This window comes from Equus quagga, chromosome 17 (genome assembly GCF_021613505.1).
Source record: "Equus quagga isolate Etosha38 chromosome 17, UCLA_HA_Equagga_1.0, whole genome shotgun sequence".
NCBI classification, from domain to species: domain Eukaryota; kingdom Metazoa; phylum Chordata; class Mammalia; order Perissodactyla; family Equidae; genus Equus; species Equus quagga.
In genome coordinates, this window is record NC_060283.1 from 18,723,995 (window position 1) to 18,751,304 (window position 27,310).

Here is a 27,310-nt window from a genome sequence, read left to right on the forward strand (position 1 = left end):
ATTAGCATTAAATGCATACTTAAAAAAAAGAAACAACTCAAGTCAATTCCTAAACACTTATCTAAAAATTTGAAAAGAACAATTTAAACCCAAGCAATGAAAAAGAAAGAAATAACTAAGATCACAAATCGATAAAATTGATAACAGACAAAGGATAGAGAAAAATAATATGAAGAGCTGATTCTCAAAAAACAACAAAAAACCCCAACAATATTGAGAAACTTCTACCCAGACTGACCTAGAGAAAAAAAGAGAAACACAAAAATTAGCAGGAATGAAAAAGAGGACATCATAGAAACCTATAGACATTAAAACGATAATAAGGAAATGTGATAGACAGCTCTATCCTCATAAATGTGACAATTTTAAGTGAAAATTCATTGTAGCACGCAAGCTGTCAAAGCTCAGTCAAAAAAGAAATAGATAGCATAAATATCCTTTTTGCTATAAAAGAACTTGAATTCATAGTAAAAATCCTTCTGATAAAGTAAAATGCACAGGTAGATCACCTCATTCATGAATCCACTAAACACTTAAAGAAGAAAAAACCTAATTCTATAGAAATCCTTCCAGAATATAGAGGAGTTTGTAAACCTTCTTAAATCAGTTTATGAGGCCAGAGTTACCTTGATACCAAAACTAGACTAAGAGCTTAAAAAAAAAGTGCAGATTCCTACAAGAACACAGGTGGAAAATTACTCAACAAAATTCTAGCAAATCAAAATTATACATGATGACCAAGTGGGATTTATCCTGGGCATGCAATGCTGGTTAAATATTTGAAAATCAATGTATGTAACTCACCTTATAAGCAGACTAGAAAAGTAAAACCATATGATCTCAATAGATATATAAAATGCTGAAACAAAAGTTAACTTCTAGTTATGATAAAAACCCTTGGTGGATTAAGATTAGACGATAACTCCCCCAACATGATAGCAGGCATCTCCAAAACCCCATAGGTAACATCATACTTAATCACAAAAACCCAAATGCTTTCATCAGAAGATCATGAATAAAATGACGGCCTCTCTCACCACCCATGTTCAACATCAGATATAGATCCTAACTCAAGCAATACATCAAGAAAAAGAATTAAAATGCATCATATTGGAAAGGATGAAATCATAATATCCATATACACGGAAAAAAAGATTATATACCTAGAAAATATCGAAGACTTTAGAAAAACAGCTACTAGAACTAATAAGTGAGTTTATTAAGGCCATAAGATACATGGTCAAAATTTACTCATATATCTATACACTAACGAGGAAAAATTTAAAATTGAAGTTTTTAAATGTGTCATTTAAACTAACAAGAAAAATCATCAAATCCTTAGATACGAAACTTATATGTATTGCCATGGTGTGTTGAAACTAAACTTATTGATGGAAAAACTCAGAGGAAAAAGAAATATGTGGAGAGAAAAACCATAGTCATTAATTGGAAGACTCACTAGTGTTAACATCTCAAAGCTCCTCAGATTTATCTACAAATTCAAAGTGATTCTTAACAAAATGCAACTACAATATTTTGTGTAGAAATTGACAAGCTGAGTACAAAATTTGTACGGAAAATCAAACAAACTAGAATAGCCAAAATAATTTTGAAAACAACAAAGTTTAAGAACTCGTGATACCTGCTGTCTAGATTTAATATAAAGTGCAGTATTGGAGAAAAGTTACTCACGTAGATCAGTGAAATACAAGCCATAGCATAGAAATAGACTCACACATTTGATCATTTATGACAAATGCTAGAGGTAATTCATTGTAGAAATGATAGTGTTTTCCATAAATAATGCTGCAATAATTGGATATCTATTTGCAAAAGGTGAACTTTGATGAAACACTTTGCCTATAGAACAAAGGGAAAAAAAAAACCCTTTAAATGTATTATAAAATTAATCTTTTCATTCATTGAATCAGAACATGCACAATGGAGAATCTATCTGGGTCAAACCTGTCATAGACATTGGGACCACCAAGTTGAACAAGCCATGGTTCACTGCTCTCAGTGATATGATATATGATGAGGAGACAGACCATTTCAAACCAATTTAATAAGTGTCACTATAAATATCTTCACGTGGGCTGAGGGTTCAAAGATCCAGAATATCTACATCAACAGGGGATCTGGGCAGGCTTCCCAGAAGAAGCCATACCTTATCTGAGTTTTAAAGGAGAACTGACAGAACAATCAATCTGGGAAGGGAATTCCATGAAAAGATACATTATATGTAAAGTCACAAAGGTGTAATACTTAACTGAAGACAACATAATTTACATATTCAAAGTGAGGAAAACAATTCATGAATCAATGTGTGATTACAACTACCTAATTGTCAACTCCAAGTGGATATCAATTTAGTATTTATTAAAATAACTTTATCAATTTTCTACAATAAACCTATTCCTTTTAGATGTTCTTCATCTCCTTACATGGTAGAAAGTATTTTAAGGAAAGGAAACATTAACATTGTAAGAAGAACATTTATAATTTGTTATGCAAAACTACATATCAGATGCTATTTCTAGGCTTACATAGATGTTTTATGTATATACATACGTATATTTGTACCTCTGTATTCATGCATATATGTAAAAGCACAATTAATGTACAACATTTACTCTTTAGAGTAACAAGTATTGTTATCCACATTTTATAGTTGAAGGAACAAACTCAGAATACTTAGTTGATTTTCTCAAAGTCGTACATTTTTCAGTGATAGAAATTAATTATGAACTAAATTTGATTGACTTGAAATCTCCCGTGATTCCAGAAGGAGTTTTTCAATTTTTCTTTCCTTGTAAATTCAAGTTTACAGTAATTTCCTAAGTAATAAGGTAATTTACTCAATTAAAATCCTGGCTTCCACTATTAACTGTTAAACGTTTCATCTTGAAGTCTTGCTCAGATTTAGAGGAGGACTTTTTTTAACTGACTCATAGGAGCCTGGAAGTACCTCTTCCATCCAGTAGACAACAGAAGACAAAAAGCTGCCTTAGCCTTTGCGGGTCTTTTTGATTTCACATAACTATGTTTGTTCATTTTCTTCAGAGTCTTCTAAATACTATGGCAAATTCTTATTATTTGCATTGCAGATCTACTTAAAAGGAATTCCATGGTGCAAAGGAAAAAGAAAATAAATCTACATTGGGGTAATTTATCAAAAAAGCAAACAAATTGTACGTCACATTAAAAGTTAACAGCTACCTATTTTGCCAGGAAAATTATTCTCTAGTAACAACATCTTTTTTTTTTTGCCAAGGAAGATTAGCCCTGAGCTAACATCTGCCTATCCTCTTCTTTTTTCTGAGGAAGACTGGCCCTGAGCTAACATCAGTGCCTGTCTTCCTCTACTTTATATGTGGGATGCCTACCACAGCAATGGTTTGCCACGCAGTGCCATGTCTGCACCTGGAACCGAACCAGTGAACCCTGGGCCAGCAAAGCAGAATGTGCGCACTTAACCACTGTGCCATTGGGCCGGCCCCACGAACTTATTTTCTCATAACTTCAAACAAAAAAAATTACAATTCAGATTTTCTTGCCATCTCATTCTATGTTCTTAGTATGGTGAAACGAATTGTACTGAGATTTTGAGATAGCACTCTTGAAATAGTTATTGCTCCTCCTGACAAAGTTATCTCTGTTCTAAAGAGGAAAGTGTCTCCTCCCTGACAAGGGCAAAGATCAGGGGACATTTTATGCTTTCTAAACATGATATCATTGAGTCACATAATTGGACTGTGTGCAAGACTGATTTTCGCTTCATTATACTCACTGTAACTTTCCACCCAATTTTAAAAGAATATCTACATGTAAAGATACTGTTAAATGAGTCACATAACTAGGGTCAGGAAGATACAACAAAGAGAAAACATGGTTTGCAACCATTGTGGAAATTTTGCCAATAAAGAATAAGATATTAGCTCTGTCATTTTATTCCAAGGAAGATGAATTTATCACTTATTTCCCCAATTTGCCATAGCAAGATTTTCTTTCTTTTTACCTAATACTCAATTTTTTCAGGCTGTAAGTGTGAGATTTGGTATGTTAAATTTTTATTTCCAATTTAGATGTGATAACTAATAATTATCCAATTATTCACTATTTTTAACAATTTTTCTTGAAAAAATTTTCATATTTTTTTATTGCACCTACTTTGTGTAGGTGCCATATGCTATGAGCTAGGAAATATAGCAGTTAGTAAAACAGAGAAAAAATTGAATAAAAATTTTGCCAGCATTGACCTTATATTCTTATAAAAGAGCCAGGCAATAAAAATGGGAACAACTTAATAAGGTAATTATAATCTTCAATTAGTGCTAAAAAGACAAAACTCGAGATACTATGACATAAAATAAGAGAGAGATCCTACTGTGGAGAAGGAGTAAGAGAATGTCTTTATAAAGATATTTTAGCTAAGATCCAATGGATGAAAAGTAGCGACCATATGAAGCACTGTTACCTGTGGAAAACTCCAAAATTGAAAAGAGCTTGTCAAGTTCAAGGCAATGAAAGGTCATTGTTCCTGAAGGAGGACAGGAATGGAGAGGACAAAACAAAATGAGATTGAAGAGATAGACAAGAACCAAACCCTGCAGGGTATTACAGATCTTTGTAAGGAATCTGGATTTCATTTAATGTTTCTTTAAAATTAGAGTAAAGAAAGTAAGATGTGATTGTTTTTTTTTTTTAGTTAAGGAAAGCTTCCATTTAATAAACATTCAAATTAAGGTAGAAGAGCTTCTTGAGAAGTGTTACCATATCACAGGTTATACTCTGCTAGTGCCAGAAAGTTAAGGATTATTATATTCATTTGAGTTTCTACTTCAGCACTAACCACAATTACTACACAGCGAGTATTCAGTAAAAATAAACAAATATATGAATTACTCTCTATGGTATCAATAAATTCCCTGCTCTCCAGATTCCTCATGGTCTTTTATTTCTGCTTTTCTTCCAATGCGTAAGGTAGAGAAGGGATATTCTTAAGTTCTCTAGGAAGAAACAACTATCTATGAGATAAACGAAGCCCATTTTATGAGATCTTATCTCCAATTCTAGTGAGCATCAGGAGTGTATGGCTGCCCCAAAATCCCTTCAAAGCATCCTGCACATGCTGTGAGTTTCCAAAGCATGAATCCACTTTACAAAAATAAAATCTAAAGAGCTACATTTTCCTGTCCTCCAAAAAATTGTGTGAAGGCATGTGGTTTGGGGACTGTGAACCAGGAGCATTTGTCCAAATTTTTGAGGGAAAATTAGTTAACTGAGGCTAGTGGTTCTGAGAATTAGAGCATTTCTAAGGTCAGGAAAGTGATGGCACCTTTACAGTTTTTCTAGGGGCAGGATGATCATGGCATCGACAGCTTCAGCATCTCCTTCAGCATCCTTGTCCTGAGCACGTGTGTTTCTGTAAGTTGTTAATTGTAGCTCAGCCTGTAATCTGTGACTCAAGTCCTTCCAAGCATTTTTTAAGCAACTTAATTGTATCTAAAACATATCTTCTACTTAACATAGCTAGACATGATTCTGAGTCTTCAGATAAAAACCCTGACATATACCAAAGAGACCTAAAATTCTCCATTTCTATTTATCACCAAGAATGAAATGTCATCAATCTCAGAAGCATTCTAGTTCAAAAATGCAGTTTTACAAAAGCGATTACTCTTAGGAGGGTTTAGTAGAGATGATGGTCATTCATTCAGTAAATATTGATTAAGCATTTATTTGTGGCCAACTTTTCTTCTAGGCTGGACATGTGATATTACACAAAATACAAACTCTATACCACTTCTGAACAAATACCTACCTGTATTTTAAGTTTTTACGTATTCTTATTTCACGCTACATTGACCGTATTTTCATAGGGAACTAATATTTGACACCTCACACAGGTATTCTCAGGGAAATCAAACCAACAACCGGATCCTCTTCAAGTCTTTGGAGGTATGGGGCCAATGTAGATCAGAGAACAAGAGGGAAGATTCATGTATAGCCAGGAAGATGGGGGTCCATTCTAGCCTCAAGAACTCCTACAAGGCTAATCAACTCTTTGAATATTATTTTTCTCACCAGGCATATAGAAATTATGCATAATTTTTAGACATCATTTATAAATCCAAAGAAACAGCTTAATTCTTTTAGGCCAGGTGAGTAGTTCCACTCCAACTTTAAACATTCCAGGGTCCAGCCCAGTGGCGCAGTGGTTAAGGTCAAACATCCTGCTTCTTCAGCACCCCGGGGTTCACTGGTTCAGATCCCGGGTGCTGACATGGCACTGCTTGGCACGCCATGCTGTGGTAGGCATCCCACATATAAAAAGTAGAGGAAGATGGGTATGGATGTTAGCTCAGGGCCAGTCTTCCTCAGTGAAAAGAGGAAGATTGGCAGCAGTTAGCTCAGGGCTAATCTTCCTCAAAAAAAGAAAAAGAAAAAGAAAAAGATTCCAGCAATAAGCAGTGCTCATAATAATATTTATGAGCCTTTGGTTGTCTAAGAGCTTATATGAGTTATTTTATTTGACTTTGAAAATATCTCCATCATTCCCAAATAAGTGAAACTTAAGGAGGTCATGTTTTGCCAAAGTTCACACTGTAAGTGGCAAAGCTAAGATTTGAACTTAGGACTGTCTAACTCAAACGCTATGCTCTTAATCATTATAGTGGAGTAAACTCTATCACCCATTCCTAAAAAGTGCACATAAAATATGTGATACATAAAATCTCCATCAACAAAGCAAAACAGTGAAAACAATGGTCTCAATGGCTAGCTAAGATTTCAATAACAATGAGTTTTAGTGCAAATAATGTAGCAAAATAGATGGTAGACCTTTCCTTTTAGAGGAAGAAAGAGAAAAAGAATCAGGCAATATGTGCCAGATTGGAAGGAACAAAGAGAAATTGGAGAATAAATAGCAAAAAAAAATCCTATTATCTGAGAATGACTTTTTTTTTGCAATTTCATAGATAGTGAGTTTGCATTATATGAATTATGAAGATTTGAGAGTTTTATGGTATTCATAGCTTCTGTTGTGAAGAATTCTTCCTAGGAAATGCCTTACTGAGGTAACTCCATTAATAGGCTCAGTTGGTTAATATAATCTATAGACCTATTGCTCAAAGTGGTGCAAAGATTACTTGCTTCAGAAACATGGTAATTGTTTAAAAGACAACATTGTCGATCTATCAACAGTCCCACTAAATTAAAATCTCTAGAGCTATTTTTGGGAATCTGCATTTCCACTGCATTTCCTGATTGTGATAGTACATTACAAAGTGACAAACATATAAGTAATAAATAAAAATAAATTGGATATATTTATTATGATGATTGCCTACCGAGGCTTCACCTCAGAGTATCCATATATCAATAGCATCATACTTTTGGCATGTAGTGTTCACTCGGCCATAAACGAAATAAATTATCTTCTTTACTCATCATCGTTTAAAGGGTAATGTCATTGTATATTACTGTGATTATTTCCGTGTTGAAGTCACCTTTGACGCAAAGCTTCTTCATAGCATTTTTCACCTTTTCATTTCTGAGGGCACAGATTAAAGGGTTTAGCATAGCAGTGATCATGGTTTAAAACATAGCCACAGATTTATCATGAGAAGATATTCACGGGGCACAGATAGACAAATATGCAGGACACAAAGAATAAAATGACCACAGTGAGGTGAGAAGATAGTTGGAGAGGTATTTGAGCCCTACACTCAAGCTCTGAGATTTCAAAGAGTGTAAGATGACCACATAGGAGACTGTCAAGAGGAGGAAGTTTAACAAGAAAGTGAACTCTTTGTCAGCAGGAATAAAGAGAACTCTGGAATGGGTATCCATGTAGACAAGTTTCAACAAATGATTCAAGTTACACATGAACTGATCTATGACATTGGGACCACAAAGGGGCAGCCAGACTGCAAAGGGATCCAGATGCTTACATATATATATAGCCTTCAGCTCAGGCCACTCCCATGAGATAGATAGCCAAATCCACATCAACTTGTGATGGTCAGGCAGTACAGATGGTCACGTAGAAGTCATAGGCCATTTCTGTCAGCAAAATTATCTCGCAGCAGCAAAAGATGGTCAATCATCTTAAGTCATATGCTTCCTGAAAAAGATGGATTTTCTTACAGCAAGAGTGTTAGCTAGCATTTTAGTGTTCAGGGAGAAAGAATAGAAGACATTTACCAGGAGCAAGTAACACAAAAAGCAATGCAAAGCAGTACTGGGGAGCATAGAAACAATTTACTAAATGTAAGCACTTACCCTCTTCATGGCTAGGAATTCTCAAATCTCTAAAAATAGAAAGTCTTGCTAAATTAATCTTCTCAAATCAAATCACATTGAAAATGACTGAACTCTTTATAACTAACCTAGCTTATTATAAATTTAATTTGATAACATAAACATGCAAGAAGAGGCATAATTGTGAAAAGAAGATAATAAGTGACTACTAGTTTACTTATTTACTACATTATTACTTATTATTTTGACATTATCAAATATCAAAATGTATTATAGACAAAACACAATTACATGAATTATAAAATAAAACAAGACTGAAGAGATCAATAGAAGAGAATAGAGTCCTGAATTACATGCAAATATATATAGGACTTTAGAAACAATAATATTGGGATTTCAAATCAGTGGTAAAAGGATAATTATGCAACTAAATAAGTTCATTTAGAAAACAAACTCTATAGTTATTTAACTCCTGTATCAAAATAAATACCAGATCAGTCACAAATTTCATATAGCAGGCTGGCCGGTGGCATAATGGTTAAGAATGAACAAAAAGAACAAGAATCTAACTAAAAATAAACGTCTCAGAAAAAAAAGAAAAAATGCATAAATTGATTAAATATCAGTCACTAAAGTTCATTTGCTACATATTTTTTATTGACTTCCTGCTATATATGCGTTACACCATTCTAGGTGAAGTGAAAAACAAGACATTATAGAGCTGGCATTAGAGCAGAGAAACTGTCATTAATAACACAATCATACACTTAATTCTTTATTGTAATTTTGATAAAAGGTTTAAAGGAAAGAGATGGGTGAAAGTTTTAAGAAGACCCTTGGATTCTAGGGAAATGAGCCCGAAAGTCAAACAACTTTCTTCATGGTGAATGTCAAACTTATTTACCATGAGATATGATGTTTTTTCTCCAGAGCTTCTTCATAGCATTTGTTATCTCTGAATTTCTCAGTGTAGATTAGTGGGTTCATTACAGGCAATATAACTGTGCAAAACACACTCATTTATTTGCCAGTGGGGAAGGTCGCTGCAGGACTTGCATACATGAAAATACATGGAACAAAGAAGAAGACTATCACAGTGATGTGGGAACCACAGGTATGGAGGGCTTTCTGCCTCCCTTCCTGACTAAGGTTCTTTATAGAGTACAGATGATACTATAAGAGATGAAAAGACCAAAACCACTATAGTGCAGATCAGTCCTCTGTTGACCACTACTAAGAGGACAAGGGCATAGGTGTTAGTACAGATGAGTTTCAATAAGGGCTACATGTCACAAATAAAGTGAATCAATGACATTGGGGCTACTGAATGGGAGCCCATAAATAGTGCTAAGTTGAATTACTGAGTGCAGAAAACCTCCAACCCAAGACACTACCAGCAGCACAACACACACCCATTGTTTCATGATAACCAAATAATGCAAAGGCTTACAGATGACCACATAGCAGTCATAGGCCATCACCAACAGAAGAAAGGCCTCTGATCCACCAAAAAACAGCCCTGTAAACAGCTGGGTCATACAAAATTTGAAACATATGGTATTTTCCCCAAAGAACAAGTTTTAAATCAGTTTGTGGGAAATAGAAGAGGAATACATGATACCCATAAATGATAAGCTAGCAAGAAAAAAGTGCATCAATGAGCCCAGGGTCTTACTGACAGTGATAGTCACAACAATGAGCATATCGCCCACCAAGTAAACATGTAGAAGGGCAAAAACATAACAAAAAGGATTTTCTGCTCCTTTGGATTCTGTGTGGTGCCCAAGAAGATATAGTAAGTCACCTTGTTCCTTGGTTCCATTTAACGTTTATAGGTGCTGACTTCAGATCTCAGAAGCAGTTTACCTAAAACAAGGAAACACATCTTTAAAAGTATTGTAAGCTTAATATTTACTTATTCATTCAATCAAAAAATTCCTATTGGGGCCAGCATATATGGGGGGGGTGGCGGAGTGGCTAAGTTCACTAGTTCTGCTTCTGCAGCCTGGGGTTCGCCGGTTCAGATCCCGGGAGCAGACATGGCACCATTTGGCAAGCCATGCTGTGGTAGGCGTCCCACATATAAAGTAGAGGAAGATGGGCACAGATGTTAGCTCAGGGCCAGTCTTCCTCAGTAAAAAGAGGAGATTTGCAGTAGTTAAGCTCAGGGCTCATCTTCCTCAAAAAAAAAAAAATACCCATGGAGCATCCGTGTCAAAATAGAGATTGAGATTATCAAGTGGAATAAGATATGATTCTCTATTCTCAGTGATTTGATATGTAACGATGGGATCAGACAATTAAATAGCAACAAATCTTCTTACATCTATCAGGGGAATGATGTCACAAAACTAAGCACTGGCCACCAATATGGAGACACAGACAGGTAGATATAGAGAAACACAAATTAACCAAAAGCAGAAACCACGGCAGGAATCAGTGCTGGAGTAGGAAAACCTGGACTGTAATTCAGGAACTGCTGGGGGCTCAAAATAGACAAGGCAGAAAGATAAAAACTGCAGGTAGACCAAATCATCAGGGGCCCTGACACTTTGTGAATTTTACCTCCAGATACTCTACCAGGTTCTCACAGTGAATATTGGAGAAAAATACCCTTTATCAGGAAGAGGAGAAAGGAACCATTTTAGTCTCCACATTTTTGCACCTTTCTCTGCTTTTTTCTTGTAGTTGATTTCTAGTTTAATAGCATTATGATCACAAAAGATGCTTAATATTATTTCAACTCTCTTGTATTTATTGATGTTTGCTTTGGTTCCCAAAATATGGTCAATCCTTGAGAATGTTCCATGTGCACTTGAGAAGAATGTGTAACCTGCTGTTTTTGGATGAAGTGTTCTATATATTTCTATTAAGTCCATCTGGCCTAATTTTTCATTTAAGTCTATTATTTCCTTGTTGATTTTCTGTCTGGATGTTCTGTCCATTGGTGTTAATGGTGTGTCGAGGTCCCCTACTATTATTGTATTGTTGTTGATGTCTTCTTTTAGTTCTATTAAGAGTTGCTTTACAAATTTTGGTGCTCCTGTGTTGGTGCGTATATATTAATAAGTATTATGTCTTCTTGGTGGAGAGTCCCTTTTATCATTATATACTGTCCCTCTTTGTCTTTCTTTATCTGTTTTGCTTTGAAGTCTACCTTGACTGATATTAGAATAGCGACCCCTGCTTTCTTTTGTTCATTATTAGCTTGGAGTATTGTTCTCCATCCCTTTACTCTGAGTCTGTGTTTGTCTTTGGGGCTGAGGTGTGTTTCCTGGAAGCAGCATATTGTTGGGTCTTGTTCTTTGATCCATCCTGCCACTCTGTGTCTTTTGATTGGGGAGTTCAATCCATTTACATTTAGAGTGATTATTGAGATGTGGGGGCCTACCACTACCATTTTATGTCTTATTTTCTGGTTTTCTTCAATTTCCTTTGTTTCTTGTCCCATGGTTTAATCTGTTCTGATGAAGAGCTGCTACTCTCTGTTGTTGTCCTCCTACTTATCTCCTCTGCTCTTGGTTTTGTAGCCCCTTTCCTTTTTTGATTTTTCAGGAATGAGGGTTTTCCTGAGGATTTCCTGTAGAGGAGGTTTTGTGGCAATGAACTCCCTTAATTTTTGTTTATCTTGGAAAGTTTTTATTTCTTCATTGTATTTGAAGGGTATTTTCGCTGGGTAGAGAATTCTCGGCTGTAGGTTTTTGTCCTTCAGATTTTTGAATATATCATTCCACTCTCTTCTAGCCTGTAAAGTTTCTGCTGAGAAATCTGCTGATAGCCTGATGGGGGTTCCTTTGTAGGTTAGTTTCTTTTGCCTGGCTATCCTTAGTATTTTCTCCTTGCCGTTGACTTTGCTAGCTTCACTAATATATGCCGTGGGGTTGGTCTGCTTGCATTGATAAGGTTCGGAGATCTATTGGCTTCTGTCACCTGAAGATCCATCTCTCTCACCAGATTTGGGAAGTTCTCAGCCATTATTTCTTTGAATAGGCTTTCTGCCCCTTTCTCCTTCTCTTCTCCCTCTGGTATACCTATAATCCTTATGTTGCATCTCCTAATTGTGTCTGATAATTCTCGGAGAGTTTCTTCGTTTCTATTTAGTCTTACTTCTCTCTCCTCCTCTGCCTGCAGCATTTCTATATTGCCATCTTCCAAATTGCTAATTCTTTCCTCCATATTATTGGCCCTACTGTTCAGTGCATCTAGATTTTTCTTAATCTCCTCTGTTGTATTCTTCATTTCCAGTATTTCTGTTTGCTTCTTCTTTATCGTATCGAACTCTTTTGTGACATAGCTCCTGAACTCATTGAGTTGTCTATCTGAATTCTCTCTTAACTCATTGAGTATTTTAATGATGGCTGTTTTGAAGTCATCGTCATTTAGGTTATATATCTCATTTTCTTTGGGATTGTTTTCTGTGTATGTTATTTTCCTTCTGTTCTGGAGATTTAATGTATTTTTTCATATTGCTTGATGTTGTAGATTTGTGCCTCAGCATAGAGATAGAGTTTAGTTGCTCCTTCCACTTGTTTCTGCTGGTGTGGTGGGGGAGCAGCTGTTTATACTGCACCAACCAGGAACCCTATCCACAGTTGCTAACTGGGCCTGGGCCCCTCCTCATAGTCACAGTGGTCCTTTGGATTCCCTCTTCTGCCGTGGAGGCCATCACGGGGGGACTTCAGGCTGCTGGTGCCTACTGTTGCAGCCCACCTAGACGTGCTCCCTCCTTGGGGTCTGCAAAAGTGTTATGGGCTTTTCCAGTGGCCAGGGGTAGGATCACTTATATTTGCCACTCCATCACTGTCGGCACCCACAAAATCTCACTTGTCCACTATGGGTCGCAGCAGAGCTATTGGCATCTTCTACAGTCTGTGGTTAGCTGACCTAGATATGCTACTTTTGTCCCAGGGTCTTCCAGCCTTGTGGTCCCAGATGGGTGCTCTCTACTAGTGCTGTGCAGAGGCTTTCCCTGAGGCTGCTGTGAGCCTGTAGGGTTTCCCCCTAGGCTATGGAGCTGGGCCGCTGGAACTCCAACCAGCCCCACTTGGGGAGCCCTTTGCTCTTTCTGGGGGGATAGCCGGAAATCCTGATTTCAGTGGTAGCTGGTCAGCTGCTGCCCTGCTTGATATTCTCCTCTCCAGGACCCTCCCTGTGTTGTGGATGCTGGGAGAGGCCCCTCTGCTAATAGCAGACAGAGAGTTTTGTCTGCTGCCCGGGCGGAACTATGGAGCTTCCCCTCTGGGGCGCGGAGCCGGCCTCTGGAGCTTCACCCAGCCCCAGTCCTCTCCGAGCTCTCCGGCAATCCCTAGCCCCATGGGCGGGCAATGGCGGCTGGGGTCATCTCACCCTCTGAGATTCTCTCCGGGACTTTCCCAGAGTTGTGGATGCTGGGCGTAGCCCCTCTGCTAATGGCAGACAGAGAGTTTTGTCTGCTGCCCGGGCAGAACTCTGGAGCTTCCACTCTGGGGCGCAGAGCTGGCCTCTGGAGCTTCACCCAGCCCCAGTCCTCTCTGAGATCTCTGTCAATCCTTTTCCCCACCGTGCAGGCAGTGGCAGCTGGGGGCCTCTGTACCCTCTGTGATTCTCTCTGGGGCCCTTCGGGTGCCGAGAACACTAGGCAGGATCTCTCCGTCAATGGTGGGGCGAGACTCTCCCCGTGGGTTCAGGTGTGTAACTCTAGAGTTTACCTCTGCATTTAGGAGTAATTGCGGGGGGTTTAGGTAGGGTTCTGGTCACCTGTTTCCACCATCGCTCCTCTGGTGTGTGCTCGCTCCTGCCCTAGATGTGTGTTGATCTTCTGGGGGCGTCCGTTGGAAGAAAGCCGCTTGCAGGTACTAGGTTGTTCGGTCGGGTTCGGAGAGTTTTCACCTATCTCCACATCCTCCTGGAGGGAAGTCCGTCCACCTTCCGATGTATAGTCGTGTGGGTCTCTCAGACGTCCTGAGATACTATCTGGATATCCTTTGTTAAGCGATGAGTGTCCAAATAATTGTAGAGTTGAAGGGGGAGAGACAAAGAGGACTACTCACGGTGCCATCTTGGATCTGAATCGAAAGGAACCATTTTACAATACACCAGACCATTCTGTTCCCAACAAAGCCTGCCCTCAGGAGAAACTATTTTACCAGAGCTTAGCAAGTTTATTCCTAAGTCTCAGGGGCAAAGGAAAGGCACAATTCTAGCCTCCTCTAGCCATTCTGTCTCACCTAAGGGGGTGGGGGACTGGGAAGCATAGGTGAAGGTCACAGTCCAGGATTCTATCAGACATTTAAGGTAGATATTATAACAATTCTCCATGTGTTCCAAAATAAAAGCATAGTGTAAACTCAACTCATTCTATGAGGTCATCACCACCCTAATACTAAAACCAGACAAAACATTATAACAAAAGAAAACTATAGAGCAATATCTCTCATGAACTTAGATGCAAACAACCTCTATAAAATATTAGAAAATAGAATCCAACAATGTATAAAAAGTATTATACAGCACAATAAAGCAATAACAAATCATCATGCCATACTTATTAGGAAATGCTATGTCAAAAAAACAAAAGGTAACTAGTGTTGGCAAGGACTTAGAGAAATTGTAACCCTCAACACTCTTGGTGGGAATGTAAATAGGTGCAACCACAATGCAAAACAGTATGTAGTTTCCTAAAAAAATAATAAAAAAAGAAGTACCATATGATCCAGTAATCCCATTTCTGGGTGTATATCCAAAGGGATTGAAATCAAGATCTCAAAGAGATATCTGCAGTCCCATGTTCATTGGAGCATTATTGACAAGAGCCAAGAAATGGATGCAACCTAAATGTCAATCAGCAGATGAATAGATAAAGAAAATGATGTATTACATATTAGTAAATATTATTCAGCCCTAAAAAAATGAAATTCTGCCATTTGCAACAACACTGATAAATCTTGAAGGCAATATTCTAAGTGAAATAAGCCAGAAATAAACAAAAAAAAATGCTACATGATACCACTTATATGATGACTTTAAAATAGCCAAACACATAGAAGCAGAGAGTGGAGTGTTGATTTCTTAGGGATGGCCAGGAAGATGGGAAATTAGGAAGTATTACCAAAGGGTGTAAAGTTTGGGTTATACAAGATCAATCAGCCGTGGGGACATACTCTACAGTATATTGTTTATAGTTAATACTGTTTTGTGTACCTTAAAGTTTTCTAAGAGAGTAGATCTTATATTAACCGTTCTTATCACAAAAAAAGAAATAATAAATAAAGAGAAGAGAAGGAAACTTTTGGAGGTGTTGGATAGGTTTATGGCATAGATTGTGGTGGTGTTTTCATGGATGTGTAATTATCTCCAAATTCATCAAGTTGTCTACATTAAATATGTACAGGCTTTGTTTTTCCATCATACCTGAATAATTTTTGTTTTTTAGAAAAACTAACAACTCAATTAAAAATGGGCAAAACCTGAACAGACACCTCACAAAGTAGTTATAAAGATGGCAAGTGAACATATTAGAAAGATGTTCAACATCATATTTAGTTATGAAAATGCAAATTAAAACAACAGGGAGATACTACTGCACACCTATTAGAATGGTCAAAATCCAAAACACTGACAAGATCAAATGCTGATAAGAATGTGGAGCAACAGTTACTCTCATTCACTTCTGGTGTGAATGCAGTTTGGTACAGCCACTTTGGAAGACATTTTGGCAGTTTCTTACAAAACTAAAAATGCTCTTGCCAAACAATCCAGCAAGCACACTTATTGGAATTTACCCAGATGAGGTGAAAACTTATGTCCAAGAAAAACACACACCTGGATGTTTATAGCAGTTTTATGTATAATTACCAAAACTTAAACAACCAACATGTCCTTTAATAGGAGAATGGATAAATAAACTCTGGAAAATGAAATACTACTCAGCACTGAAAACAAATGAGCTATCAAGCTATGAAAGATATGGAAGAAACTTAAATGCATATTACTAAGTGAATCTGAAAGGCTAGATACTATATAATTCCAAACATATGACACTTTGGAGACAATAAAAACATAAGGGGTTGAGGAGATGAGAGGAATGAACAAGTAGAACACAGACGACTTCTAAGGTAGTGACACTATTCCATATGATTCCACAGTGGTGGATGCATGTCATTATACACATGTTCAAACACATAGGAAGTATGGTATCAAGAGTCAACCCTAATGTAAACTGCAGACTTTGGGCAATAATGATGTGACAATGTAAGCTCATCAGTTGTAAAAAGTGTATCACTGTGGTGTGGGATGTCACAAGTAGGAGGCAGGAGATATATGGGAATTCTCTATAATTTCTCCTCAGTTTTGATGAGAACCTAAAACTACTTTAAAAAATAAAGCTTATTATTTTTTAATGACAAGTGACCAGGTAAAGGAAGCACACAACTGCATATGGATAAGCTGGCTGACCCAGAAGCCTGTATTTGGAGCCCAGGTTCAGGCAGACAGAAATACGAGGCAAGATGGAATGAGCTGGCTTGAATCTTTTGACTATAGGTGACTATGGATTTCAAACTGGATTCCAAATATGTTGGAGAAAGTTGACCAGGTCTAGGTTCCTTACAACTGTCTATAATGAAAAAATGATTTTAAACATCTCTAAGCATCAGGGTTTGTTCGCTTGTTTTCCTGTAAAAAGAAATGAATAAAGCTTACTCTGGAAGTTACAATGGTTAAAAACCAAAACACAAGGAAAGTACTTAACAAACTGCCTGAAACACAATAGTGCACCATAATTTCCTGTTTAAGATGAAAGTCAGAAAAGTAAGCCAGCATTTGTTCTCAATTAATGAAGACTTCCATTTAATAAACATCTCTGAATTAAGGTCAAAGAGCTATTTGAGCAGTGCTACAAAATCATAGGCTATAGCCTGCTAGTACCACAGATTAAGGACTATTCTATTAATTTATGTTACTTTTTCAGGACTAACCACGATTACTACAACAAGTATTCAATAAAAATAAATAAATATATGAATAACTTAAGTAACTTAAGATAGATTACTAAACACAGTTCCAAACACGGTCTTACTCTAGGCTTGTAAATTATTTTATACCAATTCCCCAGGGACAAGAAATGTAAAATCAGTGGAAAAGGTACACAAATATATTAAATTCAATATAAAGTGATATGTATAGTGATAAAGAAATGCACTGGTACTAAGGGAGTGTAAATAAAGACTCTTTGGCTTAGTGATTTTGGTCAATGAAAAACTTACTGGAGGAGATGACACTGACGTTGAGTATGAAAACATGAGTAAGATGGTTCCAAGTTAGCCAAAGTATAGGAAATTCTGGGTTCTTGGACCAGTATAAACAAATACAGAGCACAAAGCATTATGTTATGTGCATTGCTAAAGATTAAATAAATTAAATTTTATAAAATACTGAAAAGTACCTGGCACATAGTAAGAACTTGGGATAGATTTATTACATGGTAGGTACAATTATTAGCCTCGCTATATTACACCATCTTCCCTTCCATTATGACTCTGGGCAGTCCTTGTGACTCACTTTGGCTGATATAATATGGCAGACATGAAGAGAGTGCCAGTTCTGAGCCTATGCCTCAAGAAGACTTCTTGATTTCCATTTTCTCTGTTAGAAACCTCTGCCATGAGAACAAGCCCTGATTAGCATGCTGGGTGACAGACCACCAGAAAAAGAGCACCATTGGTCCAATCAAGATCACATTAGATCAGACTATAGACAGCTGAACCCAAAACATGTGAGAGATCACAGCCAAGATCATAGAGCCACCTATCCAGATGCATACAGTTGCATAAATGAGCTCAGCAGAAAGTAGCAGTACAACCACCTGACCCATAGAGAAAAGAACAAAAAGAAATATTGTTTCATGCCATTGAGGTTATGTGATTATTTGTTGCACAGCGATGGGTAAGAGATATAGGATTTAATAATGATAGCTATCATAATCATTGTTCTCAAAAAATTTAGGAATTATAGAACATATATTGTCTGTCAGAAAGCTATAGAAAATGGTGATAAAGACATACATACTGACAGTCAAGATGTGTCAAGTTAAGGAGCTCAGATTTAATGCCTCAAGCAATCAGATGAAGTCCCCTTAAGATGTGTAAGTAGAAATACCAAATAGGTAGGATAAACAAAATGAAACTCAAGAGATAAGTCAGGTTGGATTTCTAGATTTAGTGAAATAAGTGTCTAAGTGTAAATTGAAAGCACTAGGGTAGATGAGATTACCCAAGTAAAGTCCATGACAAAATTAGAATAACCAGGAAAAGACCCCAGGTTTACATTGAATTTCAAAATATAGAAAGTTATAACAGAAGAGATTATAAAGTGGACCAAGAAGAAAGATAATTACCAAGATAATCAAGAAATCATGACATGAGGGATGTTAGAGGAGCAAAAATATCAGAGAAAAGAAAGTGGAACTTGTCTATTAAAAGGTGATTTGGGGGGCTGGCCCCGTGGCCGAGCGGTTAAGTTCGCGCACTCCGCTGCAGGCGGCCCAGTGTTTCGTTGGTTCGAATCCTGGGCGCGGAAATGGCATTGCTCATCAGACCACGCTGAGGCAGCGTCTCACTGTGCCACAACTAGAAGAACCCACAATGAAGAATACACAACTATGTACCGGGGGGCTTTGGGGAGAAAAAGGAAAAAATAAAATCTTTAAAAAAAAAAGGTGATTTGGAAAAAGGTCTTTAAATCACATGCCCTTCCATTCCAACTTGAAATTATAAAGGAAATTGGAAATAGTAAAATCTTTCATTCAGGCTGTGTCTAAGGAAAGAACACCTACATATTTGACAAACTTTAAAGAATGTCTTTAGACTTAGGTTCCATGAGGATTGGGGTCATGATTCTCTTATTCAACTTTGTATCCACCAATCATGGAACATAGTAGGTAATTAATAGACAATTTCTTGAAAGAAATAAAAAGAAGGAAGGAAGGAAGGAAGGGAACTACAAATGAAATCAGACTGGAAATAATTCTGAGTAACAGTAACTAGTGACCCTGCCTCAGAAAGGATTGTGATATTGCATGAAATCCACAGAAGATACCTGTCTGAATGATATGAAAGCCTCTAATTTGCAGGTATGGCAAACATGAAGGTCATCAGGTCATGGAACCCTTGAGCAGGAATCCCTTTGTGTGCTGTAGCCAGAAGCATTGTTAAGATAGACTACATCCAAATGAATGTCAGTGGTAGCAAAACGTCTCCTTGATGGAGAGTGAATTTTCAATGACATGGTTTGGAATTGTATCAGTAAGAACTGGTTCTGCCTAAAGGGGACATCCAAATGTGAGCATATAGGCCTCATATCTAAGGAACCCACATTTACCTCAAGGTCTCATAGATTTATGTATTTATCACAGCAGAGTTTTGACAGATGGCATTGAAGGGTCTTGTAAATGAGTAAGTGCATAATGACAATTTTCTGTTATATGGAAGTAAAGTGCCTTGAGAGTGAAGCAGACTTTTCTAATTTGCACAAAGTCACTGTATGGACAAGAGGCAGCCATGAGAAGTGGTTGGTGCCAAAATTACTTCAACATTAACTATCCCTATTGTCTGTTGACACATTAATGATGATTCTCTTTAGGATCCTATAGGTTCTTTTTCTGTACAAGAAGCCTCACACCTGAATGCAGAGATGGGGGAACTGAAAATGCTTTTTTCCCATGGAAATCACAAAAGTAAGAGTTGTCTTAGATGTTTCATGAAGTAACGTTATGATTTCCTTTATTCCCCTGATCCAAAGATTGATTTTCAGACTTATTTTCCTTCTTCCCATTCCTATGCTTAGAAGGATTCTTCTTCTACTTTCATCATCACTCATTCCTATAGTCAGTCTCTGCCCAATTCCCTTTGAAATTTTCCCTATTTACAGATAAGGTTTAATTGTACAATTTTTTCTCTGTAAAATATGTCTTTTATGTGAATGCAAACAAATGATTCGCAAATTGAAGTAAAGAACCATCCCTTTCTAAATGAAAATACATTGTCTTGAAGTCCAGTGTTAATGCAAATTAACACTTCTTATGTAACAAGATGTTGTAACTGAAGTTTTGACTAGGCACAATAGATGTAAAATTACAAACTGTGTCCAAATCACCTATGCCTATCTCTAAACCAAAGGAAATTTAAAGGTAAGTCTTGCACAGCTAGATAATGGTTATAAAACCAGTCAGAGCATAAAGTGGGAGAGTGGTTTGTGGGAAAATCTTTGGCAAAATTAGTGTAGAGATATTCTTGCCTCTCATCCGAGGCTTAACACATGTGTATGTGTGTGTGTGTGAGAGAGTGTGTAATGGAGGGAGATTTCAGAGTGCTATTATGAGAACCTAGCATGCAACCTTCCATATGGGTGGGCCCAAGGGACTTATATCGGAAAAGTCGAGGCAGGAAGAGAGATTGACTGACTTACTGATGGAGTCAGGTGAGGGTGGCTGATTGACATCAGCTCACATTAGCAGTGTTTTTACATTATTAGTACTCCTGAGGGACAGAGAGGCATAGAGGCTACCCCGAGGACAGCCATAGAGGAGCCATAAGAAGATTTTCTAGGGACTGGTCCCATAGGATCACATAGAAGGGTAGAGAATTTTTTAAGGTAACCCCTGGCTTTCTATGGACTAAACACAGAGTCACCAGTGATCATAAGGGATGGACTTGTCTTCCTATATCAAAGACACTAGAATTAGAGGACCTACAAAGGCCCCCAAAGGAAAGGAAATAAACAGTTTTCAACATCTCCCAGGCCCAGAGACAGTAAGCCAGCTTGTTAAGATACTAGGTGAAGTAAGAACTTTCTGCCAACTGATAGCTTCTCCTACCCTCTCAAATTGAGCCCATGTCTAAAATCTAAGAGAATCCGAACTCTGTATTATTTAATACTGAGAGGAAAATTCCTGAAACTTTCTGAGTTTTCATTTAGGCACAGATAAAAATTTTCTTCCACCATATCCAATTTGAAGGAGCAACAAGAGATAAGAATGCAAGTTTTATTTTGATTATGACAGAGTTGCTTAAAAATTAATTACACTTCAAGAAACTCTTCATAGGACTTGATTCAAATGCTTGAGAAATGAAACTGTAAGGCAGAAAATTAGAAAATAAGAAGTTTTTATTTGGAGGAGGTGTGAAACAAAATTGCAACTAGTGAATATGATACTAAGAGCTCTGAAAAATATCCTCTTTGGGATTTAAATATTTATTCTGCCACCAATGTCTATATTGGAAATATTAGGAATCTTTGGTGTAACATGGTGACATTTGTCTTCAGTTAATGGAAATGTTCCACATACTTATGAAATTCATTATGTTATTTTCTCATTAGCCTACATCACTTAAATTGATACTTCCTATTGCCAATTTGATGGGAATTATAAACACGGGTACTGAAATAGCATGACAGTACTTGTTACAATATTAGGAACTGGTGCTGGTGATGGTGGGTGTGTATTACACATAGAGATTAGATTATCTTCAAAATGAAAACACACACTTTAAAGCATTTTTGTATTAAAACTGAAAGATCAAAATTGAAAAGCACTAGAGCTGACTTTTCAATCTCAGGTTCTCCCAAGAAATCTGAATTTTGACTTTTAAGACACTATTAGGAACAACAAAACAATATGTGTCCTTTTTCCTAATACCCAAATAAACATAATAGCCAAGGAAGCTAAGCTACACTAGGTCAATGATACAGAAATATCCTGAAATATCATTTTTGCTGCAAATGTTCATGTACACAAAAGTGATTCTCAAGATATAAGGAAGACAAAGTTCCTTCTCTCTCACCTGGATAATATTACCACTTTCCTTTCACTTTTTCTCTATTTTCATCATGCATTATCTGTTCTCCTTTATCCCTTTACCCTCCCTTCCGTGTACACCTGCTGTCAAACTCTCTTACAGCCTCTTCCCTCTCCTTTGTGAATAGCAATGTGAAAGACCTCGGACAGGCAAATGTCTGCTAATATTGTCTATCACATCCAACCATGAATCTCCTCCCTCCAACACCTTTTACAATATTTTGAGAGGCTTTCCAGTGACAGTCTATGTTTTCACTGATATTCTCATATTTCATCAGAATTTCAGGGTCCATCAATGTAGATACTCCCAGTGAGGCAGGCTCAGCACAGATTTCCAAAGACGGGTTTTCTCAGAGCATTTTCTCTAATCCTCAGGTTGTCAAGACAGAGACCTTGATTCTGTAAGTGTCCACTCGCATATGGGTTAGCTCTCATATGGCCACATTCATAAGGGCTAGAAGAAAATCTTAAAAGAATAATTGGTTCATGCACACACGCCCACACAGTCATTTTGTCATGAGCCATTGTGTGAATGTGGCCAGATGTCAATAGAATTAAAGTAAGGGTCATCATATATATATATATATATATATATATATATATACACATATATATATATCTCCACAGAGTTTTGAATTATTTGTGTCCCAACAAGAGTATTTGATATTTCCTGCCCATGAAGCAAAACTAAGCTGTTAGAGAAGTATACAATAGAATCTCTTCATACCATTTTTCACCTGAAGTCATACTTAGATCCACCATTACTTTTTTATGCCATTCCTCAGAGTGTATATCAGAGGCTTGAGCAAGCGTGTCCCAATTGTGTAAAACATGGCCACCATCTTGTCTATTGAAAATTTGGTTGGTGGCTGTGTGTATATAAATATACATGGACCAAAAAATATGACAACCACAATCAAGTAAGAGGTGTACGTGGAAAGGTCTTTTTGCCTTCCTCCTGAACTATGGTTTCTCAGAGAGTACAAGATGACAACATAGGACAAAAACAAAATTATGAAACTCATCATGCATATGACACCACTGTTAGAAACAGCTAGCAAGTTTATCACATGTGTCCATGCAGGCAAGTTTCCCAAGGGCTACAAGTCACAGACATAGTGGTCAATTAATCACATTAGGGCCACAGAGGGGTAATATAAAAGCCAGGAAAATCTGTGCTGAAGAGTGGATACAAGATCCCACTTGGGCCAGAATCACCAACATAACACAGACCTGCCGGCTCATGATGGTTGTTTATCATAAGGGCTTACAAATGGCTACAGAGTGATCAAAGGCCCTGAGGATGAGCACAAAGACCTCTGTGCAGCCAAAGAAATGGAATCTGGGTGATCAATCTGGGTAATCAATCTGGGTGCTGTGGTTGTAGAGAAGCAGGCATCAGCAAAGGACAGATAGAAAAGCAAGAAGTACATGGGACTCCCAAGGGTCCTGCTTGTTTTAATAGGCACTACAATGAGAAATTTCCCCAGCATTGTCATGAAGTAAAGAAGCAAGAAGACCCCAAATATTTCTTTCTGCTTTCCTGCATCCTGTGTTAACTCAAATAAAATGAATTCAGTCACACTGTTATTCATCACCATAATAATGGCTATAGGTAAGATGCAGTTGACAAAGTTTTAATCTGCAGATAGGAAAAAAAAGTGACACCTTAGGAAGATCAGTGGACTGAGCTCTTAATTCCTTGTGTCTACAACATCCTATTACTTCCAATCATCTTTAATCCCCTCTAAGTCTTTGTAAGTCTGCAGAAGTCCAAGCCTCACCCAGATCTATCTTTTAATTCAGAATCTCCTTTCGTTGGACAAAAGCTTTTGTATGAACAAAAGCTAAATGTTCTTTAAAGTTTTTTATTCCTACCAAGATTAGGACCTGTAGAACTTGTGCCTTTTTGGGCAAGTGATTTAACTGCTTAGAAATTGAGCCTTCATATAAAAAGTAGAGTACAAATACTTGCCCTTCCTTATTCTGAGTTTTCCTTAGAACTGTAAAAAGATTTTATTCTCATACATACACACATACATAGATACATGTATTTCACATATTAGTCATCTTATCTGTGTGCTTGGAAATCTGAACAACACTACTCCAATATAATTAACCATTATTATTGTTGGAAAACCCCTGCTGAAGAAAATATTCTCACTTTAGTTCATTCATTTTTGTGCCCATTATTCCTGACTCCTTCAGGGTCTTAATGAAATATGCTTTACTTTGACAACCTCCTTACCTATGCCTCTTGTGTTCAGGAAGTCAGCTACACTGATGGTCATGATATAACAAATGTCTGGATAATAATTTGAGGTTGTCATAATTTTGGAAACTACTCCTTATTTCTTTACTATACTCTTGCACTCATCCCATTAGAATATTGAATATCTTTGCCCGTGAATTTGACCTGATATACATTTTCTAATATGCCTATAATGTAAGAAGTGTTTTTACTCTCATATATTCATCTTTACCCTGAATTCCCCAGGATTCGTCTTCTAAAAACATTATTTTTAAAAAATCCCATAATTCCAATATACATTTTTATCATTTTGATTTTATTTTGATTTATTATTTTTCTATTTCAAGTCCTTATTCATAATCCTATGAATATAGCTTATGTGATTTAAATCCTCATGCACTATCATTTTCTGTTTGGATTTTGACTTAGAATTGTTATAATAGTTCTTCCCATGTCCTCATACTTTCCATAGTTTAACGATCAATTTACGTTTGTGATAATGTATAAATTTTTATAAGTATTTATACAATCATTCGTCCATTGAGATATTTATATCACTTCCAATTTTCACTCATAAATAATAATTCTCAAAACTACTTTAGAATCATTTCTAAAGTACAATATTGCTGCCCCAAGTGCTAGAGATTATCATTGTTATTAAGTATTAAAGAGTTTTTCAATATTTTGCAGTCTTTTATTACCTATATTTTTATTATAGAATAATTCATGAGTATCATAAAATACTCAAAGTAAACAGAAAAGTGTGAGAAGAAAAACTAAAATCTGTTTCCAAATATTTGAATCTATAATTCTACTCCCTAGAAGTAATTACTTTTAGTTTCTTGTATGTCCTTCTAGAAACGTTCTATAAATATACTGGTGTATGTGTGTATCTCTGTAACCTTTTTTTATACACAAGTATGGGAAATATCTCAAGGTTGATGATTTTGCAAAAAAGCTGGTGAACATTCAGACAGAAAATGGTTATCTTGTGATGTTATCTTATTATCTCACTTGGTTAGTAGGAAAAATATGTATTCTTATAATATGCTCTCTTCCTACAGTGTCTCTTTTGGAAAAAAATGTGAGTTAAGTGTTTTATTTTTACTGTATTAGATATTTAGAGTAATTTGCACAAACGTTTCAAATGCCTAAGCCAGGCTTCTAGCCTCAGGAGCTCCAAGAAAATCATTACTACCAACTCAGTCCCAAAGGAGGCCGAGTGAGCTACCTAGCTCTGATAGTCCAAGGGGAAAAGCAAGCTTTGGGACCAATTAGTTAAATGACTTGCAGATAGAGAAACTCTGTTCCATTTTCCATGTGATTTGCTTAGGCCCATCTCTTCTAGAGGCATGAAAGTCTTTGAAGCCAGTGAAAGGCTTAGATAGTTAAAATATGTAAGGTAGATGTGAGTTGTGACCTCACCACTTGTCTCCTATGTGAATTTAACATGCTGGCTAATTCTTTAATTGCCATTCTCATTGTCATTGTCATTACCCTTTAAGCAAATTTCTCTACCTCTTTAATTTCCTATTTTTTCTTTGTAAAAGGCCACTAGTAATAATAATTTTTTATTTATGTAAACGTTGTTAATGTTCATTTCTCCAATTTCTAGTCCTACCTATGTTTATAAATCAATATAAAAAGGAAGACAGGAAAAAAGGAAAAGTGAAAAAAATTAAATATATGTCATGTATTTTCTTTTTCTTGTTAAAGATATACACCTTTCCCCTTACAGGGAAGAAAGTTAGATCTTTGCTTTGGAATGGTTGCAACCTATTAAAGATGGGAGATATTACATTAAAATTACTTTATTCCCCGGAAAACCATGTTAGCATCCTGCCCTCTGGCCCAAGAATTGCTTGCAAGTCATGACATTGCATGCTAAGTGTCTTAAATGAGGATGAATGGGAGGTCTCAGATAGAAATGGAAGGAGAAAGATGAGAGACAGGAATTAAAGTGGGAAAATCCCCTGAATAGATTGCACCATGCTTTGCAGTTTTGCTGAAGTGTGTATTGGCAACCAACAAGCCCAAGTGCCTCAGAGAAAAGCACACCCCATCATCGGGGCTTTCTTTGTTCAAAATGGACTAGAAGAATCCCTAAAAAGGTTTTTGGTATTTTACTTAAAATCTTTGAGCCTCAGCTTCCCCATCACTTACATGGGAATGTGAAGATCTAACTTTAAAATGTTACTATAAATACTAAAATTTATAACATATGAAAGGAAAGAATCCCTGGCTCAGAGAAAGTGTAGATGCAATGTTTTTGCTTTTTTTAATTAACTCTCCTTAAACATGAGGAATTGAGGACCAAGGAAGTGACATATCTCACCTCGGATCATTCACCTAATTAGTAACAGAACAGAGCTTAGAATCCAAGTCTCTTAAGTACAGGTCTAAATCTCTTTTTATTTTAATAAGATATACAGTAATGTCCTAAGTTTTATTGGCTTGGAAAACAAGAACAACTAATGAACGAGTCCCTGCACTAAACTTCCAGTCAAAAAGTTTGAAGATTACGCCCTACCTTTGAGTGAATGATTAAGCTTCCCAGCTCTGGTGGAAACATTTTGCAAAGGGTAGTTTTAAAGGAGACCATTAAACTGTCCAAAGGCTAGTAGCTAACTCGTTGATCTCCTGAAGTTCCTTCTAGCAATGAGTGACTTAACTCTGAGTGCTTATTAAAATTCACTGCAGGTCCGGCCCCATGGCCAAGTGGTTAATTTCGCACACTCTGCTTCAGCAGCCCAGAGTTTTGCTGGTTCAGATCTTGGGTGTGGACATGGCACTGCTCATCAGGCCATGCTGAGGGCGTGTCCCACCTAGCACAACCAGAGGCACTCACAGCTAGAATATACAACTATGCACTGGGTGGGGGGCGAAGAAGAAGGAATAAAAAATTCACTGTGGACTGAATGACTGGATTACCTAACTGGACTCCAGGTTCTGCCAAATGAATG

At 36.9% G+C, this 27,310-nt stretch overlaps 2 pseudogenes; both read right to left on the reverse strand.

Moving 5' to 3' along the window:
- Nucleotides 1-9,161: 9,161 nt before the first annotated feature.
- LOC124228479 (olfactory receptor 4A47-like) lies at nucleotides 9,162-10,087 on the reverse strand (annotated as a pseudogene).
- Nucleotides 10,088-22,857: 12,770 nt separating this feature from the next.
- LOC124228537 (olfactory receptor 4C11-like) lies at nucleotides 22,858-23,697 on the reverse strand (annotated as a pseudogene).
- Between the last annotated feature and the right edge of the window lie 3,613 nt (nucleotides 23,698-27,310).